Raw genomic sequence first — 19911 nt, forward strand, 5'->3', positions numbered from 1 at the left:
AAAGAAACACAGTATAAAAATCACAAATGACCAATGGCAACAGACTGTGAGAGTTGACCTATAGAACTGTTTTCCAATGTGGTAGTATTGGTGTGGGATAGGGATGGACGTGGGAGGGGAACTTGAGACACTGCTATAGGGATACTAACACTTTGGTAGTGGGTGTGGTGTTGGATCATTGCAGGCCTGCCACTTTATTATTAACAGTATTGTAAATCACTGTATCACTGCAACATTGTCATCTCATTGTTCATCGATTTACTTGAGCGGGCACAAGTAATGTCTCCATTGTGAGACTTGTTACTGTTTTTGGCATATTGAATACTCTTGGTAGCTTCCTGGGCTCTCTGAGAGGGATGGAGGAATCGACCCTGGGTTGGCTGCGTGCAAGGCAAACGCCCTACCCACTGTGCTATCGTTCTAGCCCATTGTAAATCATGGTGACTAAATTAAGAAGAAATCTAATGAAGGATGGGAAGAGCAATTGCCATGTGCTTTCATTAGAGCTGCTGCGAAAACATCTTTCCTGAATCCAGCGGGGTCTTCCTCTTCTGACCTCCTGTTTGGCTCAGAATCTAACACACAAAATCAGCATTATGTGGTTGAATCGCTTGCTCTGGTGGGGTGGGAGAGTTTAGGCAAGCTCATGTCATTTTCTTTTTTATCTTTTCATTTCCAAACAGAGAGTAGACCCAAGTGGGGACTATTGTGAAGAGTAAGTCGTCCGTGGCTGCAACATGCCAGCCTCGCCAGATGGGGTGCGGGAATGGAGGCAATTTATAAAACCTCTACAGCAGCTTTTGTGACCACGAGGGATGATATCGGCTTGATTTAGCATTTTTAAATTTAAGTATTCACCTCATGTCAATGTATGTAGCTGTGTTCTCTCATCTGAGATTGTTCATTTAGAAACACAGAGAGAGGAGCCATTATTTCTTTAAATAAAATATTCCCTTTCATTACATCTGTGTTTCAGAAGTCCCTAAAGCAGAATTCAGTTCGAGCATTAAATTCAATAATCATATATTGAAGACTTGCTATACCATGCTGATATGAAACAGACCAACTATGGCAACTGAAGATGAAACAGACCAAGGATTCCTGCCCTCAAGGGGTTTGCAAATTGGGAGGAGGATAAAGGAAGTATACCAACACCCATGGAAAAAGAGAGAACACAAGTGATAACTCAAGAGGTAAGTGCAAAGGTGGCTCAAGTGGGGAGACATTACATCCTCAGAGGAGAATTTTTGCATTGGAGATAGAAATTTGTGCATCATGAGCACATAGAAATTTAATGCTGTGAGCTGAAATGAGTTCACCTGGGGAGAGATACAGAAGAGAAGAGAGACCCAGGCCAGGGCGCTGGGTATTCTATATTTAGAAGCTAGATAGGAGGTAAAGCTTGCCAGGGTGACAAAGAAGAGGTCCTGAAATAGAAGAAAACCAGTAACTGTGGCATATCAGAAGCTGAATGTGGACAGTCTTTCAAGAAGAAACTGTGGTCCATGATACAGAGCAGAGAATCTGTATGATCTTTGGCTATTTATTTCTGCATTTCTTCACTGTTCTTTCTCCACAGATTTCAAACTGGTAAGTCCATGAAGGCAGGGGCCATATTTATCTTACTTCTACTCGGTACTAAGTACCTGGCACTGTTCTTGGCACAGGAAAGGACTCATTATACTTGATGCGTAAATAAGAGAAGAACTAAAAGACAGTCTCAGGGGTTTGTACCTTACTCAGTAGGTAAAGAGTAGCATCTGAATAGTATTTTCAGATTCCTAACCTGGAACTTGTTCTTAGCAAATAATTCAAGACTCTTCTGGAGGCCTGTACAAACCTCTTGGTCTCGTGGATACCTCCTCTCTGCACTCTAGGCTATCCTTCCATAAGGATGCACAGAAATAAGACAAGAATTCATCTGGAAATCCTCCCAAAATCCTTTAGGGCAGGGTTGGCCACTAGAGTCTCATGAGATATTAATGGTTATGGCATTTCAGAAAGAATTTTGTGATCCCACTCCTAGGTTAAGTAAGTATTCTTTATAGCATGTGTTCTTCAAGAATTTCATATACTGTTAGAACTCATGACTATTAAAAGGCTATTAAAACAGAATATTTGCTAACCTTGTTTGATCTTAGAATAGTTTTTTTCAGATGCTTAACAACTGTTAATATTGTGAAGGATGATGACATTTCAAAGAACAATTTGGCACATGTTGTCCCAGAGTTTTTCTTTTTTGTTTTCTTTTTGGGTCACACCCAGCGGTGCACAGGGTTTACTCCTGGCTCATGCACTCAGGAATTACTAATGGGGGTGCTCAGGGGACCTTATGGGATGCTCGGAATCAGACCTGACTCGACCACATGCAAGGCAAACGCCCTATCTGCTGTGCCATTGCTCCAGTCCCATGTTCCAGAATTTTTCTAAGAAGAAAAATTTTCTTTTCTATTGATACAGGAGACTCCTCATGTTGATACAAATGACATAGCTGTTATCAAAGAATATGGCAAATATATTAGTAATGGTGGCATTGTTTAAAAGTCTTCCATTCCTCCTAACTAAATTTCTTCCCATTTCTGTGTTCCTTGAAATCTCTTCTGTGGGCCAGGTACAAGTCCTGCCCAGTTAATTTTGGGCTTGGCTCTGAAAGGTTTTGGATGATGAATGTGATGGATATGATGTAGACCATGTTTGAATTGAAGTTTAAGGAGCATCCTGAGTTACCTCTAGCCTCTCTATTGTTCTTATGCATCTTCCCTGAGAATAGTCCATAGCAAAGAGCAAGTTACTTTTTTTCTGGATTTTGCCAGGAGAAGACAGGGAGCAGATATTACTAGTCACCTGTATGTATCTATAAATTTTGAAAAGAAAAAGAAAAAAAGTAAAGGTTTAATACCCAAGCTATTGAGACATTAGCACTGTACCATGAAAGAGTTCACTTATACGATGAATCAATTATGAAAAGTTGATATGAATATGAGAATTTTTTTCCATACAAAACTCTAGAAGACTGACCATATTAGAATAACATTGTTGGTACAAATGCAAATGGGTCCATCCTTTTTGAAAAATAGTATGAACATTCCTCAAAAAAACTAGAAATTGAGCTTCCACATGAGCCAGCAATACTACCACTGGGAATATACTCTGGAGCCCCCAAAACACAATGCAGGACAGCCACCTGCACTTCTGTGTTCATTGCAGCACTATTCACAATAGCCAGAATCAGGAAACAACACAAGTGCCTGAGAGCAGATGAGCAGATAAAGAAACTATGGTACAACAAGTTGGACTAGTACAACGCAATGGACTACTACTCAGCCACCATGAAAATGAAATAATGAAATTTGTCTATAAATGAGTGGACATGGAGAGTATCATGATGAGTGAAATGAGTTAGAGGGAGAGGGACAGACATAGAATAATTGCACTCATTTGCTGGATATAAAAAAAATAGTATGAGATTACAACCCAAGCATAGTAGATATGGGGCCAGGAGGTTTGGTCCATGATTGGAAACTTGCCATAAGGGGGAGGAGGCAGAAGGTAGTTTGGACAGAGAAGGGACAATGATGACAATCGTAGCTGGAAATGATCACTCTGGACAAAATTGAGTTCTGAAAGGAGGTAAATGGATATATGTGATAACCTTTCAGTATCTGTATTGTGAACCAAGTGCCCAAAAGAAGAAGAAGGAGAAAAGTGTCTGTCACGGAGGTAGGCTTGGGGTGGGAGTGGGTGGGGGTGGGAGGTAAACTGGGGAAATTGGTGGTGGGAAATGTACACTGATGAAGGAATGGGTGTTGGAACATTGTATGACTGAAACTCAATCATGAAAAACTTTTTAACTGTGTATCTCATGGTGATTCAGTAAAAAATAAAATTAAATTAAAATTTCAAAAGAGAGAGAAAACAGAATGGCTCAATTTATTTTTTGCTTGGGGGCCACAGTTGGCAGTGATTTGGGGCTACCCTGGTGCTTAGGGTCTCACTCATGGTGGTGCTCAGGGCATCTTGCTGTGCTAGGATCAAACCCAGGCCTCTCATATGCAATGCATATGCTCAGCGCATTGTGCTCTCCCAGCTGGACTTTGTAGTGGAATACTTTATACTTCATAAGAGAAAAGCATTATTCTTGCTCTGACTAAAAACAACTTCTTGAATGGAAACAACTCAATAAGCTCAGATAAAGATTTATAAATTTAGTGTAGGTTATAAGGGGCTGGCATATCTGAGAACAATCTCAGCATTTTAAACCCAGTGAAATAATAAATGTGCGGGAGTGGAGATTCAAGACCAGTCCCACTAGCATTATCTTTCTCCCTATGGAGCACCTTGCTTTTTAATCACCTCTCCAGATAACTCAGTTTCTAGAAGCAAGGTGAGGAAGTCAGTGCCTAGTAGCATCACATTCTGGATAATTCCAGAGTTTTTGGGGAGCTCGTTATTACAAACACAAATGAAAAGTGTTGGGCTGGAGAGATAGAACAGAAGATAAGGCATTTTGGGGCTGGAGCAATAGCACAGCGGGTAGGGTGTTTGCCTTGCACGTGGCTGACCCAGGTTCGATTCCCAGCATCCCATATAGTCCCCTGAGCACCGCCAGGGGTAATTCCTGAGTGCAGAGCCAGGAGTAACCCCTGTGCATCTCTGGGTGTGATCCAAAGAGCAAAAAAAAAAAAAAAGAAGATAAAGCATTTTGCCTTTCATGTTGCTACAACACCTCTCCTTACTTTACCATCAGAGATAACTCCTGAGCACAGAGACATTATTAGCTCCTGAGCACTGCTAGGTATATCTACAACTTCCTCGCAGCCTCTGCCTCCCTACTGCAAATTTAAAGGAAATCATAGTATGGAAGGAAACACTGTTCTTCTTTCCTACTCCCTATCCTCTAGCTTTTCTTGATTCTTTATTTGCCATTTAGCTGTATGGTTTTTGGTGTACAATAGTGGCATTTTGGAAATCTCTTAGATTTCACAGGGAATTTGCCACATCTGTGATTAGGGGGCCCTTAGAGAAGCTCTGATAGACACGAGCTTTCCCACAAAAGGAGACTGGCTAGTCTGAGTTCGGTCTTTTCCCAACAAATTTTAACTTATTTATTATAACTGTAGAAATCATAATCAAAGTGTGTATGTGCATGTGTATGTTTGTGTGTATGTGTGTGTGTGTGTGTGTGTGTGTGTGCGCGCGCGTGCGCGCGCTCGTGCGCATATGCATGCATGTATGTGAAACTACTGAAGAAAACCATCCTCCTTTCTGGATCATTTTAAGCTATCTTCAGGCATATATTACCTCAGAAAAGAAAGTGTTTTCTGTTATGAACTTATATCCCCTATTCTAAGAAGCTTTCCTGAACTCTGAACCATCACCCATCACTGCATATGAGTGTATATCTCCATACAAAGGTTTGCTCCTTATGCTGTGAATATGTTTTATCTTCATGTATGTTTATTCTACTAGAAAGAGCACCTTGAAAACAAGAGTTGAGAATTTTTGCCAGTTTGTAACTCAGTATGTGGCATAGCACTGGGAACATTATCTATGCTCAGTACATATTTGAGAGATAAGGTTATGTATCCCTATAATTACAGACTTGTGAATTTTAATAATAGAGCTACTTGAACTTCTACCCCAAATCCAAAACACCAAAAGGGTGCATCATAAGCCTAGTTAGGAGTTGCTGAGGAAATCATAATTATATTGGCTCCTCTACTTCCTTTGAACTGGCCAACCACTCTGAGTGTGTTCACTTACTTGTCTGGGATCCCTATGTAGAAAGTGACCCAGGTGTATGGAGGGTCCTTTGATTTTCAGCTGTTCTGTGTGTCATGAGCATGTCCGAACGCTAAATAAAGGAAGAGAATATCAATCTCTAAAATAATCTTCGGCCTTAAGCTCAGGACGACTCTGGGTCCCCCAAGACCACTCGAATTTAAGACTATAGGAAGGCTGGGATCCTACTGCATCTCAAAGTCAGTTATGATGATTCACTAATTCATATAGAAAATGTACATTTATACATTTTCTCAGGTTCAATGATAAGCTGAAGCAGATATAGTCCTTGATCTTGCAGATATTACAAACTAGTAAAATAATTAATGATACAAGAGATTCAAGCTTCAACAAACAAACTTAAAAAGGTGACTGTCAAAGTGGCAGGCTGGGGATAGGGTCAGGGGGACTGGAACTTGGGAACTCTGGTGGAGGATAGAAGATACCAGTGGTGGAATTGGTGCTGGAACATAATATGTCTAAAATACAACTATGAATAACTTTCTAAATCATGGGGATTTAATAAAATAAAATAGCTAATGTGCTATTATTATAGACAGATGTACGGAAGTGCATAGCACTGCACTGTAGCACTGTTGTCCCGTTGCTCATCCATTTGCTTGAACGGGCACCAGTAATGTCTCCATTGTGAAACTTGGTGTTACTGTTTTTGGCATATCGAGTATGCCACGGATAGCTTGCCAGACTCTGCCGTGCAGGCAGAATACTCTCAGTAGCTTACCAGGCTCTCTACCCACTGTGCTATCGGCTCCAGTCCACGAAAGTACATAAAAAACCAAATTGTGAACCTACTGGAAGATCTGAGGTGCAAACTGTATCCAAAAGATGAGAAGGAGTCAAACAAATGATGAGGAGATGGCTATATTCCTTGGAGAGGAGATGACATGTGCAAGGGCCCAGGGGCAGGAAGGCAGCTGCTGTGTTTCAGGAACTAGAAGGGGTTTGACATGTATGTGGAAAATGAGGGATAAAGAGGTGAGAAATATTGGCAATGAAAATAAGAAGGGGTCAGTCTATGGAGCTTCTAGGAGGTGCTTTATAGACTTTCTTCTTTTGTCAGTAAGCAGTGGGAACTGGTTTAAAGGTGATTTAAAAATTTTAAAGGATCTTAAATCAGGGGAATGGTATGATCGTATTTTGTATTTAAATTGATGCTATGAGTAGGATATACGGATTATCCCAAAGACCAAAGAGCTCATTCAAAGGCTAGTGAGGTGATTCAAAAAGAAAACAATAGACCAGTGTTTTTAGTGAAGGATGAAGAAGGCAGTAGGTTTGAAATGATGGCATTATTCAACTAAGATGAAGACCGGGCACATATATTTCAGTTGTTTCTTTTATTGCGGAGGCCACACCCAGTGGTACTTAGTGGAGTAGCAGGGTCATTCCAAGTGACTCTGGTGATCAAATTTAGGGTCCCGCATATGAAAGGCATGTGCTCTACTACTTCAGCAACGTTGCCAGCCTTATATTTGTTGTTGTTGTTACTGTTGTTGTTTTAGGGGGTGGAGATTACTCATAGTATTTCAGAGCCACCAGGGCTACATTACAGCCTGTGGTGTTTGAGAGGCTTGTGGTGCTGAGAATTGAACACAGGGCCGCCTCGTGTAGTACGGACATGTGTGCCGCCACCCACAGGTTTCCCTGATATTTACAGGGAAGGGCTTAATTTAAGTCATGGAGTTGAGATAAAGTTGGAGGCATTGAAGTGGGTGTGGAATTGTCAGGTGGAAACATAAATATTAATTGCTGTAACAAAATCATATGTATTGATGACCCAGTATGAGCTAGTCATAGTACTTAAATTTGTCTACAGCATAAAAATTCTATGAAACTTGAATTATTCCCTCAAGGAGACTAACCTCTGAAATTTTATAAGAAATGGCTAGTGATTAAGAGAAAGGGGTATAGAGATACAAGAGCTGGGTAGAGTGATTGTGATAGAGAACTTTAAGTATTTGAAAACAGGAACTTTGGGTTGCTTCAGAAAGCAAAGAAAAATATCAAAATATAAAATCAGAAGGAAGCAGATTTTGATGTGGTATAATAAATTGACTTTTTTCATAGAAAATATTCGAATTGATACTGGATGAGTATTCAATCGATATTAAATGAACACAGAAAAAGGAATGAAGTGATTCCTTTAAGATTCCCCTCCTCCCCCCACTCCCCTACCCCAGCTTTTAAATTCTGTGACTAACTCTTAGTTTATGTTTAAGGTCTAAATTGTTCAGGATGAAGGATTTCCTTGAGTGCTTTTCCTTACTTGGGTCTTACCTATATTCTCCCCAGGCACTTTCAGGATGTTTTAATGAGCAAATTTATCAGGGTTGTGACATCTTCCAGATATACAGTGTGTGATAGAAAATACATCCTACTCCTTGTTTGTGTGTGAGTTCCTCTGTTGCAAAGGAAGAAGGATATTATGACTCTATTTTCTTAACACCTCTTACTCCATATCACTGCTCCATGACACTGGAACTATGTGCAGCCATCAGTGACACTATTCTGGACATTAGGTACCACCTTCTTTCTGCCTTTGTGCAATCGTATTTTCCTTTTGTAGACATACAAGGGCTCTTGCTTGGGTGTTCGTTAAAAGTGACATGCCTAACTGGTCAACATAATTGAACTGGTGGTGGGGCAGTGGAGGGGGGGCGCTGACAGGGACGATTATTGGGGTGTTTTTGGGAAGGAGGTGCACATAATTCTAGACTGGTGACAGGTGCAATATTAGAATTCTGTGCATGGGAAACCACCAATAAAAGTATTGTAAATCACAGAACCTTAATCAATAATAAAAAATATTACAAGAAAAAAATGTTAAGGAAATTCTGTAGCACTGTAGCACTGTCGTCCCGTTGTTCATTGATTTGCCAAAAACAGTAACAACAAGTTTCACAATGGAGATATTACTACTGGTGCCAGCTCCAGCAAAAGGAACTTCTAAGTAAATAAATTTTTTTAAAGAAGTGGCATGCCTTGCCTCTTATTTGGACATATTGCCATGCACCCAAATTAGCACTCAAAGACTTTAGGTCATGGACAAAACATTCTGGGATATTTTTTACTGCTCTGAACTCTTTCAAGTGAGACCTTTTAATGATGGATATCAATCAAAGAAAGAAGAACATTAATAAAGTGAATCTAGTTAGCTCTCAATTACCCTTGCCAATGCAGTGAGGAAGAATACGGCCAGTACAAAAATATTGGCTGATTCATATCATTCATTTGGTTTTGGGATTTCTGCAGACACACTTAGTTCATGGCCTTACTATGCTAGAGCCTTTGGTGATCTTTTCTTCACCCAAACCCAGAGCTTCAGATATCAAATGAAAGAGTTTCTTTGTTAACTGCAGGGAAATTCCAGGGAATTTCTCGGTCTTCAACTTTATTTTTTGTCTGGTTTATTTTTCCATTATTTTGTGTTCAGACTTTTAGGTAGTTGTGCAATCTGATGCTTTCCCAGAAACGTCCCTGTTCCTTGGCTCCAGGTTCTGTTTTGATCCTCAGTCTATGTCTATCTCGGGTTCTAGGTTTCTTCACACCAACACTGACCAGAGTTCATGTTCTCATACATTCAGCAGGAGAAATGGATGACCAGGGATACACATCCTTATCTCCTGACCCCTTTCTTCCTAAGCAGACTTAATCAGACACAAATTTTCTTATGTAGGATATCATTGGTTTGTCCTTTCTCCCTTGCCATAGAGTTTAGGTTTATCTGGTAATAATTTCTAAACTAATTTTAAGACAACATTGGGACATCCTGTTCTCCTTGCCACAAGGAGCGCTTAGATATATCGGGTTACACCCATCAAAGTGCTCCCGAGTCACTCCCATTCCTTTGTCTATCTGTAACCACTTCTCTATGCTCTCTTTCCCAACCAGTTAATCAGCTTTCCCCCCTAATCAGACTCTCTTAATTTGTAAGGTCAGACCTTTCTAGGACACTGAAACTTGCATTGTAAGTTAATATTGCCTTTTTCCTCTCCTTGTGTCTTTTGAATAGTTTACTTTTTTTTTTTTTTTTTGCTTTTTGGGTCACACCCGGGGAAATGCACAGGGGTTACTCCTGGTTCTACACTCAGGAATTACTCCTGGCGGTGCTCAGGGGACCATATGGGATGCTGGGATTCGAACCCGGGTCGGCCGCATGCAAGGTAAACGCCCTACCCGCTATGCTATCGCTCCAGCCCCTGAATAGTTTCCTTTTAAAACAATGTCCTTTTTGTATGGACAAAGAAAGACAGTTGTTAATATGCTTTTGTAACATGGGATTTAATTGGCTTCAAATATTATTCACTCCCGGGCATCTGCTTTCTCGACTTAAGCCTCAGCTGCCCTTACTTCCTTGCACCCCCAAAAGCAGGGTTCTGACGAGGGACAGGACAGACCCAGGGCAAGAGGTGAGTTATGTGCTACCCTGGCATCGAAATGGGCCTGGCCAAAGTGCCTAATGCTTAACCATAAGTTAAGAGCTTGGTTATGGACAAATGCTGTCATGATCCAAAAGCAATGACGAGACTAGGACCCTGCCAGGGATAGGAAAGACTAATCTGGCCTGAGCACTGTAGTCTGAGATCGAGATAACCCCAGGAGAGCAATTCTATAAGCTTAACGCATCTCTTGCTGTGTCCATAGAAATGATTAATATTATGAATACTTACATGTTAGTTGGACAAGGAGAAGAGAAACACACCCATGGGATTTTGCTCTTGGGTGGGTATCCTGCTAAAAGAGAATCTGTCCTAGAAGAAGCATCCCCTGAGGGAAAGAATTTTACCCCTATTGATTGTGACCACACCTATGTGTAAGCCCTAACCCCTCATGCTGGGGGATTTAACTAGGCTGTAAGAGTGGGCTAGGGGCCAGTCCCAGTGCCAGATCTGGAGAAGCTAAACCCAGATCCAGATCCAGAGAAGGAGAATTAAGTAGCATGGGGGAGGAAGAAGCAGGAGGAGAATCAGAGGAGAATGGAGATGGGAATAGAATAAACTGCAACTGAGACCAACCAGCCTGGCCCTCGTTCCTTCCTTCGCCTGCCTCGTCATCGCCATCAACCTCCCCGGGGTGGGGGAAGCGGAGTGAGACTAGCGAACACGAGCAGCAGGAGAAATAGAGCGCCGCTGCCCTGTGCCCAGTGTGGTACTCCCTTTCTTTTTGTATGTTTACACATCTTTCTTTGAGAGGTGGATTGGGCCACACTCAGCAAGGCTCAGGACTTATTCTCGGCTCTGTGCTCAGAGATCAGTCCCGGTGAACTAAGGGGACACTATGCCATGAGTGCTGGGCATTGAGCTGGGAATGGTCACATGCAAGGCAAACTACAACCTCCCTAGCCTCCTCATTCATGTTGTTTATTTCTAGCTTGATTTTAACTCGGAGGGGGTGGCATGGATTCCTGGGTAGCAGCAGATCATCCATAAAGGTTATATGGTGCTGTTAAAAAAGACATAATCTCAATAAATATTAATTCACTCCCTAATCTGCTTGTGGATAAATTAGAAAAGGTCACAATTAGGATTTACATAATGCCTTCTTCATAGGCTCATACAAGGACTTAATAGTTCCCAATGATAATATTATATTAAGTAACACAGATAATATGCTCTCTGATTTGGTGATGACTGACTGCTTACTGTGTGAATTCCACACCTGGCTGCACATTGGAATCCCTTTAGGAGAGTTTTACAATTATAGGCTCTTGGGTGGTGTTTGGGAAAAGCTGATTTATATTTCTCTACCTCTGAGGATTTTCTCAATAATTATGGCACAGCCAGACCATTGTTTCTAAGATTTTAAGATGCATATAATTCACTGAGGGAATTGTGTTAAAATGCAGATTCCAATTCAGTAGATAAAGTGTGGTTTATGGTTTTGTGCATTTCTGACGGACTTGCAAGGGGTCTCCTGCTGTTGGTCCAGAGATATATGGATTAACATGGTCTTACTCTTTGGATTGAGCAGAGCTGCACTTCTTGGGAAGCCAGAGTTCTATGCTCACACCAATTCAATTAATGTGCATGGGAATATTTTGCAGATATTGATATTTCAGAGAATTTTTCCAAATGATTCAAATCTGCTGTTGGAATTGTGAATCACTGTTCAAGAGATGCCTTGACATCTCCCATTCATTTTCCTGTAACCAGGGCAGAGAACCTGGAACTATCTTCCTTATACGAAGTATCAAACATTATCCTGTAACTTGCAGCAGAATTTCTCCAAGCAAGTCCTTGGGCCACCTGCATCAGAAGCCCTAGAGTACTTATTATAAATAAATACATGTTCCTGGGCCTCCCTCCAGATAGACAGAATTAGAATCTTTGCAGCTGGTGCTCAAGAACCTGATTAGAAATAAATCTCTCCAGGTGCTTTACATGTTCAATCAAGTCTGAGAAATGCTGTCTTATAAGATAAAATAAAATCTCCTGTAGTCAGGAGTTACAAGTTGGTCTCAACCAACTTGTTTTTGAGCCTTTTCTTTATTTCCCTTTTCTGTTGTATTAATCCCCTGTGGCAGAAGGCTTCTAAGATGGCCCCCGCAAGACCTTTATCTCCTGGAAGTCCTGTGCTCATGTAATCCCTTCCCTTTGACTGTGACTGCAGTTTTGGATTCATTTCAAGGGAAGAGAATATAGCAGAAGCAGTGGGATGATGCTTCTAAGATTAGGTTACATAAACATACAAGATGTTTGCCATCTTGCATACTCTTTCTCTCCCTAAGTCTCTGTTTTTCAGAAGAAAGCTGCCATCTCATGAGAAGCCCTGTGAAGATGCCTATGTATGGACTTAAGACTGGCCATCATCCATACAAGTGGATTATCTTACAGAAACTACTTGAAATTCAGTAGTGAAACTCAGCCGACACCTTGACTGGAGGAGGATTGAACCAGAAGACTCAACTCAGCTCTGCCTGGACCCAAAGAAATTATGAGACAGTAAACTGTTTTGTGTATCTAAATGTTGTGGTCATACTATATAACAATATATAATAGTGAAAACAAGTCTTAAAATGGAGATGTTACTGGTGCCGGCTCGAGCAAATTGATGAGCAATGGGATGAGAGTGACAGTAACAGTGACTTTGAAAGACCCTTTTCCTTTCATGTGTCCATGTCCTACCTCCTTCAAACCTCAGCTGTTTTTAAGTGGTTCCAGAGCACTGGATAATTCTCAGTGTTATATGGTACATACTTTTTAATTTGTAATATCTCATTGTAATTTCCAATATGCTGTCTTTTAGCATAAATTGTAAACACATTGATAAGGATAGGACTTAGGCCAGATTTTTTTTTTTTTTTGGTGATAGTACAGTGGGTAGGGCGTTTGCCTTGCACATGGCCAACCTGGATTCAATTCCTCCATTCCTCTTGGAGAGCCTGGCAAGCCACCAAGAGTATCTCGCCTGCATGGCAGAGCCTGGCAAGCTCCCCATGGCATATTCGATATGCCAAAACCGGTAACAACAAGTCTCACAATGGAGATGTTACTGGTGCCCACTCGAGCAAATTGATGAGCTTTTTGGGTCACACTGGTGATGCACAGGGGTTAGTACTGGCTCATGCACTCAGGAATTACACCTAGTGGTGCTTGGGGGGCCATATGGGATTCTGGGAATCGAATACGGGTTTGCTGCGTAGAAGGCAAATGCCCTACCCTCTGTGCTATCACTCCAGCCCTAGACCAGATCTTGATTTATGGTTATAATCTTTCTATTTCCATGATCTATCTCAATGTTATGAACTTGGTGTGGTGTCATCTAAAATAAACAGAAGATGAAGATGACAGTAGAATGGAAGAAATACTCAACAAGAGGCCTCAATAGACAGCTCTTCTCACATTTGTCTATACTCTGTATCCTAACACCTGAGCTTTAAAATTTTAATTTTTTAAATTGTCACTTAGGTAAAATGCTTACAATTGTGTTAACTTGCATGGTTCTGATGAACAAAGATAATGCACCTTCACCACTATCAAAATGCCCTTGACCCTCCACCATTTGTGTCTGTGTTGTCTCTAATCTTCCCCCTCCCTCTTTCTCTGCTCACTGCTTGATAACTGGTGTGTGTAGAGAATCCCAGACTGATGAGATACTTGAGCAGGTAAAGCAAGGACTTGGCTACTAGAGCCAACAGGGTGAGAACACTCTCTTAGGATAATGAAATATTTCTGCCTTTTAGCTCTCTGCCTATCAGTGATCTCAGTGGCTTCCTCTGGTGTGGCTCCTTACAGTCTCAAATGCTTTGTCTCATCCATTTCAACATAGGACTTGGGAACCCATAGTTAGGATTCAGTTGATTCATGATCACATCAGAAATCCCACATTTCCACAAGTAATTTGTCTCTAAGGTCTCTCTTAGCAACTGGCAGAGAAGGAAGCCTGTACAATATCCCTCCATGTCCATCCCAGGGGTCTCCAGGATGTCTCTGTAAGCTGAGGAGGTTATAAAACATTCAATACCTGAGCTACTCATAGAGGCACTTCAGGAAATGAGTCTATTCATCCTTCTTCATAGAGTAAGAGTTAAAGCTCTCTCTAATAGCTTTGGAAATTTTGATTACGATGGTAATGGAAAACTACCCTTGCTTTATCTAGTTTATGCACACAAACACTCTCACAATAAAGACTGCAATGAGCTACAGCACTCATGAGAGTAGAAATTCTGTTCATCACATCCCGCTTCCACAATAGTAGGATCTTCTCAGGGTAGAGGGCTGTTTCTTTGAACCTTTTCACAGGAATCTGTGAGAGACAGATGCAGGGCCCCTGGGTGTCTCAGCATAACCTCCTCTTTTGCCCTTCTTGACTGATAAAGAAGTGCCACTTCAACTGAGCACGAAGATGGGGCCCTCGTCTCAGTCCCACTGCTGTCTCTCTTATCAGATGTTACTGTTGAGGTTATCAGGTAGCCTCATCTGGGGTGTGGTGCACATTTTAGCCAAAGGATCTGTAACTGGATCTGCCACCTTCCTTCGACCCGGGTGTGTGTGTGTTGGGGGCGGGGGCGGGCGGCAGGGCTTCAGAGACGGTCAGAAGTGGTAACTGTAACACTGTGGATATCGGATCCACAGTAGTAAGTCCCCACATCTTTTGTTGTAGCTTTTGGAATGTCAAGTATATATTGACTCATTAAGATATTGATTTCCCCTTTGAAATTATTCCTTAAATTATTATTAGAATTGTTGCTTAGCTTGTATACCAGGACCAGGGCATTATCTTCATTCTTCTTATACCAGCTCATTTGATAGTTCTTCAGATCTCCTCCCGTTACACTGCAACGGAAGGTGACAGGCTCTCCTACTTGAACCGTCAGAGTTCTGGTGTCTGGTTCTAAAATTATATCCATGGGGGCCCCTGAAAGAGAAAACCCTCAGTGAGAGGCTGTGGAGAAGCCCCCCCCCCCACCAGTTGGGGAGAGATTGCTAGAGACAAGCTCAGCATGGCTCTCTCTCTGGAAAATTGCTTCTGCTGCATATCCCCACCGCCAGCCCCAACCCCCACACTTGCAGCAAAAACCCAGCAGCTTGTCCTGACCTGTACAGAAGACAAAGAAGCAGAGGCTGAAGAAAGGGCAGACCCCCAGCATGGCTTCAGGGAGGTGCCTCTGTGCTGCGAGGCTGCTCTCTGCTGCTGGCCCCAGATCATCTGCGGTCCGTTACCGTGGTGGTTTGGTGCTAGTCACTCCCCTAGAGGGAGGAGGGACCAGGTAAGACTCTTTATTCAACACACACGCCCTAACTTACCCTCATAGGTCAGTCACTGTTTGGGCAGGCATCAGAGTGAATAGATGAGGCATCTACCCTCAGAGAGCTTCATTTTGAGTGGGAGATAGACAGGAAGTCATGACAAAGGCGTATTAAAAACCCTGGAAGTGGTAGATCGAAACTGCTCTAGAGGCATAAGGTGAAGTGCTGCTTCTGCTGGGGTGTGTGGAAGAAGTGACCTAACTTGGTCAGACTCTGGGTCTCAGCCGTTCCCAGGACATGGAGAGGCCCTGGGTAAAGGCACAAGGGCAGGCTTGGCTAGTCTGCCACAGAGCTATCACCTACCTAGCTAGAATCTGTTGTTGATTGTTAGTGGCTAACATTTGGACATCACCCCTGATCCCTATGTAGTGTCATTACCATATCATTTGTCAATGGCACACTCTTTTATTTAATAACAATAAACAGGATTTTATTATATTTTACGATTATAAAACTTGAAAACATTGTGAAGAAGCAAAAATGTGACAAGACCAAAATCATGACTATATATGTATATTAGTGTTGCTTTTAACAAATTTCTATGTCTATTTGTGATTTTCATCATCTTTTTCTGACTTTGAATAGCATGGATTTGGCGGTTGATGTCTTTTACCAGTTTGGGAACATTCCAACTATTCTCTCCTTATATGTTGTTTTATTCCCTTCCCTCTTCTTTTGAAATGCCACTTACATGTACTTGTTAACCTTAATCCAGGATCCCCATGGTTTCTGGCACATTTTTCTTCTCTTTGTGTCCTGGACTTTATTCTCAGTTACCTTTAAATTTATTAATACTACTAAAATTCATATGTTTTCTATTGAACTTATACAATGAGTTTTTAACTTCTCTTACTGCAACTTGTAAATTCAAGATTTCTTAGGTGGTTATTTTATATATTTGAGGGGTTTCCAGATGGTACCCAGGAAGCTTGGAGACTCCTGCCACTGATCCTTTGTCAACAGGGCTGGCAGGTCAGTACCAGGGACAGAGAATACAGTACTTCTTGATCTCCTCACTGCCAGGGATTACCCATAGTGCATGTATTAAACCAAGGTTGATCACATGCAGGGTTAGTACTTTAATCCTAGTAGTATCTCTCTGGCTTCCTGTTGGTTATTTTTTAAATTAAATTATTATTATTTTTTTTATGAATCACTGTGGGGTACATTTATAGACTTACAAACTTTTGAATGACACACTGCTTTTGCAGGTCAAGAAACCTTGGGGTGTAAATCTTGCTTGGTGCCTCTGGTTGAACTCTACAAGAAGAAAACATCCAACCCCATCAAAAAATGGGGCAAAGAAATGAACAGAAACTTTACCAAGGAAGAAATACGAATGGCCAAAAGGCACATGAAAAAGTGCTCTACATCACTAATCATCAGAGAGATGCAGATCAAAACAACCATGAGATACCACCTCACACCACAGAGACTGGCACACATCCAAAAGAACAAAAGCAACCGCTGTTGGAGAGGATGTGGGGAGAAAGGGACCCTTCTACACTGCTGGTGGGAATGCCGACTGGTTCAGCCCTTTTGGAAAACAGTATGGACGATTCTCAGAAAACTAGAGGTTGAGCTCCCATTTGACCCAGCAATACCACTGCTGGGAATATATCCCAGAGAGGCAAAAAAGTACAATCGAAACAACATCTGCACATGTATGTTCATCGCAGCACTGTTTACAATAGCCAGAATCTGGAAAAAACCCGAATGCCCCAAAACGGATGACTGGTTGAGGAAACTTTGGTACATCTATACAATGGAATACTATGCAGCTGTTAGAAAAAAGGAAGTCAAGAATTTTGTAGTTAAGTGGATGGGCATGAAAAGTTTCATGCTGAGTGAAATGAGTCAGAAAGAGAGAGACAGACATAGAAAGACTGCACTCATCTATGGTATATAGAATATCAGAGTGGGAGACTAATACCCAAGAACCGCAGAAATAAGTACCAGGAGGTTGACCCCATGGCTTCGCGGCTGGCCTCACGTTCCGGGGAAAGGGCAACTCAGAGAAGCGATCACCAACTACATTGTAGTTGAAGGCCATGTGGGGGAAAGGAGTTGCGGGCTGAATGAGGGCTAGAGACTGAACACAGCGGCCACTCAACACCTTTATTGCAAACCACAACAGCTAATTAGAGAGAGAGAACAGAAGGGAATGCCCTGCCACAGTGGCAGGGTGGGGTGGGGGGGAGATGGGAGTGGGGAGGGTGGGAGGGACGCCGGGTTTACGGGTGGTGGAGAATGGACACTGGTGAAGGGATGGGTTCCCGAACTTTGTATGAGGGAAGTATAAGCACAAAAGTGTATAAATCTGTAACTGTACCCTCACGGTGATTCTCTAATTAAAAATAAATAAATTATAAAAAAAAATCTTGCTTGGTGCCTTAACCAGTGACCAGGTTTATAGTGTAATTGCAGCTATCTTGCCAGGATGTTGAGTGAATACATGTGCAGTGTTCGTTCTCGAGCCTGGCACACATTTGTAGGTCCACCTACCAATGCTGTTTTCTTTGTGTCAAGTCTCAGCTTTGTCATGATTGGCTTATTGACTTAGTCACAGTTCCCTGCCTGAGCTGAATTGAGGCCATGTCAGCGATCAATGGGAAGTAACAATAACTTCTCTCACCTTTGGCAAAGGACTGCCTCTGGCAGCCGAGGGTGGAGGCCACCTATGAGCCAGAGACTCAGCCTTGGTAGGTCAGGGATGAATAGCAAACAGGACTTGAAAAGGCTAGAAGATCCCGAAGCCATATTAAATCAGCTCGTACGTAGGCCTAGTGCCATTATCTTTGATAGTTTCTGTCATTTGGGGCCTTTATATCAACCGTCTATCCATAGGACCACTTAAATATCTCTGGGAGAGAGGGTCAGAGTTCTTAGTTTTCTCTCTAATGGGAACTTTCAGGACCTACTGTGCTCTGGATTTGGGAACACATACTTTCTCTCCCTGCTCTTGTTGAGTGCTTTAGGGGAGAGAGAGGGACAGAGAGAGAGAGACAGAGACAGAGACAGAGAGACAGAGAGACAGAGAGGGGGAGAGAGAGACCTTTTTAAAAAAACTTAAAATTTTATCTCTCCCTCATTACTCTGCAAGTTCTCAGATACCAGCACAGCCCGACTCAGAGATGTGCCCCTGTTTATCTCTGTGAACACATGTCTCATTTGTCTGCTCTGCTTCTTGCTGCTGTCTCTGCTCTCTGCTAGGGTGCTGGTTGGTTGAACAAGCAACAGCAGAACAGCAATAGCACAGAGGAAACAGTGTTTCTCCTTCCCTTGGTCAGGCCCTCACTTCTTGGTGTCCCAGAGCAGCTGTCAGTAAGTGGTTCTTCTGTCTGACTGATTTGGGCTCAGATCGCTCCAAGGCAGGGATTACTTTGTTTCTCTGATTTGTTTTTACTGAAATGTCTGGACCCGCTGACTGTTTTAAAGCAAACATGAGATATTTTTGGAAATTAGTTAGGAGTTTCAATGGGTGTCAAGGAAAATCACAGTGTCATTTGTCTCTGAAAAGATTTTGGCTGCCAATATTCCATCTGCGACTCACTTACCCAGCTGTGTGGCACCGAATTGGAGCAGCTGCCAAGCAAAACAGTATAGGGGCAAGTTGGGACTTTTGGAGTTGTAATGTTGTTTCTGTTACTGACTTGGGACTCTGGGATGTAAATAAACAAACTTTTCCATATTTAGTCTCAGCTCATTTCCTTGAGGATCTTTTCCTGGCACTTATCGCCCAGCTCATCCTGAAGTCTAAAGGTCCTAATTCCAACCTGAACTTTCCTCCTGCAACAAGCCTATAATTCCTCCCCAAGGAGTCGTTCTCAGTCCAACATGTGTGTGGTTGGGTTCCTCTGTTAAGGCAGCAAATCCCCCACCAGTAAGCACTCCCAAATGGCAGAAGACCATTCGCATCTATGGCCCTTGGCACAGTAACTGGCACATAGCAGATATCCGATGTGCACTACTGAATAAATAATGAGTCATTCAAAGGCTTGACCCTGAGATTCATGGATACTTGGTGAGCATTCTTTTTTTATTGAATCACTGTGAGATACAGTTACAAAGTTTTCATGAATGAGTTTCAGTCATACAATGATTGAACTCCCATCCCTTCACCAGTGCACATTTCCCACCACAATGTTTCCATTATCCCTCCTGCCACCCCCATCCCATCCTAACCCCTGCCTTTGTGGCAGGCACTTTCCTTCTTACTCTATTTCTACTTTGGGCATCATGGTTTGCAATACAGATACTCAATCTACTTTCAGCACATATCTCCCATCCCAAGTGATCCCTCCAACAATCATTGACTTAGTGGTCACTTTTCTATCCCAACTGCCTTTTCCCCCAGCAC

At 42.1% G+C, this 19911-nt stretch overlaps 1 protein-coding gene and 1 long non-coding RNA gene across 4 annotated transcripts in view; one reads left to right on the top strand and one right to left on the bottom strand.

Moving 5' to 3' along the window:
• Positions 1-19911, bottom strand: part of LOC101539425 (T cell receptor alpha chain MC.7.G5-like) — a 499205-nt gene that overhangs the window by 150725 nt on the left and 328569 nt on the right. The gene's annotated exons all lie outside the window — the stretch shown is intronic.
• LOC129403576 (uncharacterized) lies at positions 683-17696 on the top strand. 3 transcript variants are annotated; one of them, XR_008629312.1, is made up of 4 exons: positions 683-869; positions 977-1193; positions 12530-12990; positions 16455-17696. It is a non-coding gene; the product is annotated as an uncharacterized LOC129403576 (long non-coding RNA). The 3 variants fall into 3 exon arrangements; XR_008629311.1 differs by having other exon boundaries at positions 16763-17696; XR_008629313.1 differs by having other exon boundaries at positions 12544-12990; positions 16763-17696.

Source organism: Sorex araneus, chromosome 3 (assembly GCF_027595985.1).
Source record: "Sorex araneus isolate mSorAra2 chromosome 3, mSorAra2.pri, whole genome shotgun sequence".
NCBI classification, from domain to species: domain Eukaryota; kingdom Metazoa; phylum Chordata; class Mammalia; order Eulipotyphla; family Soricidae; genus Sorex; species Sorex araneus.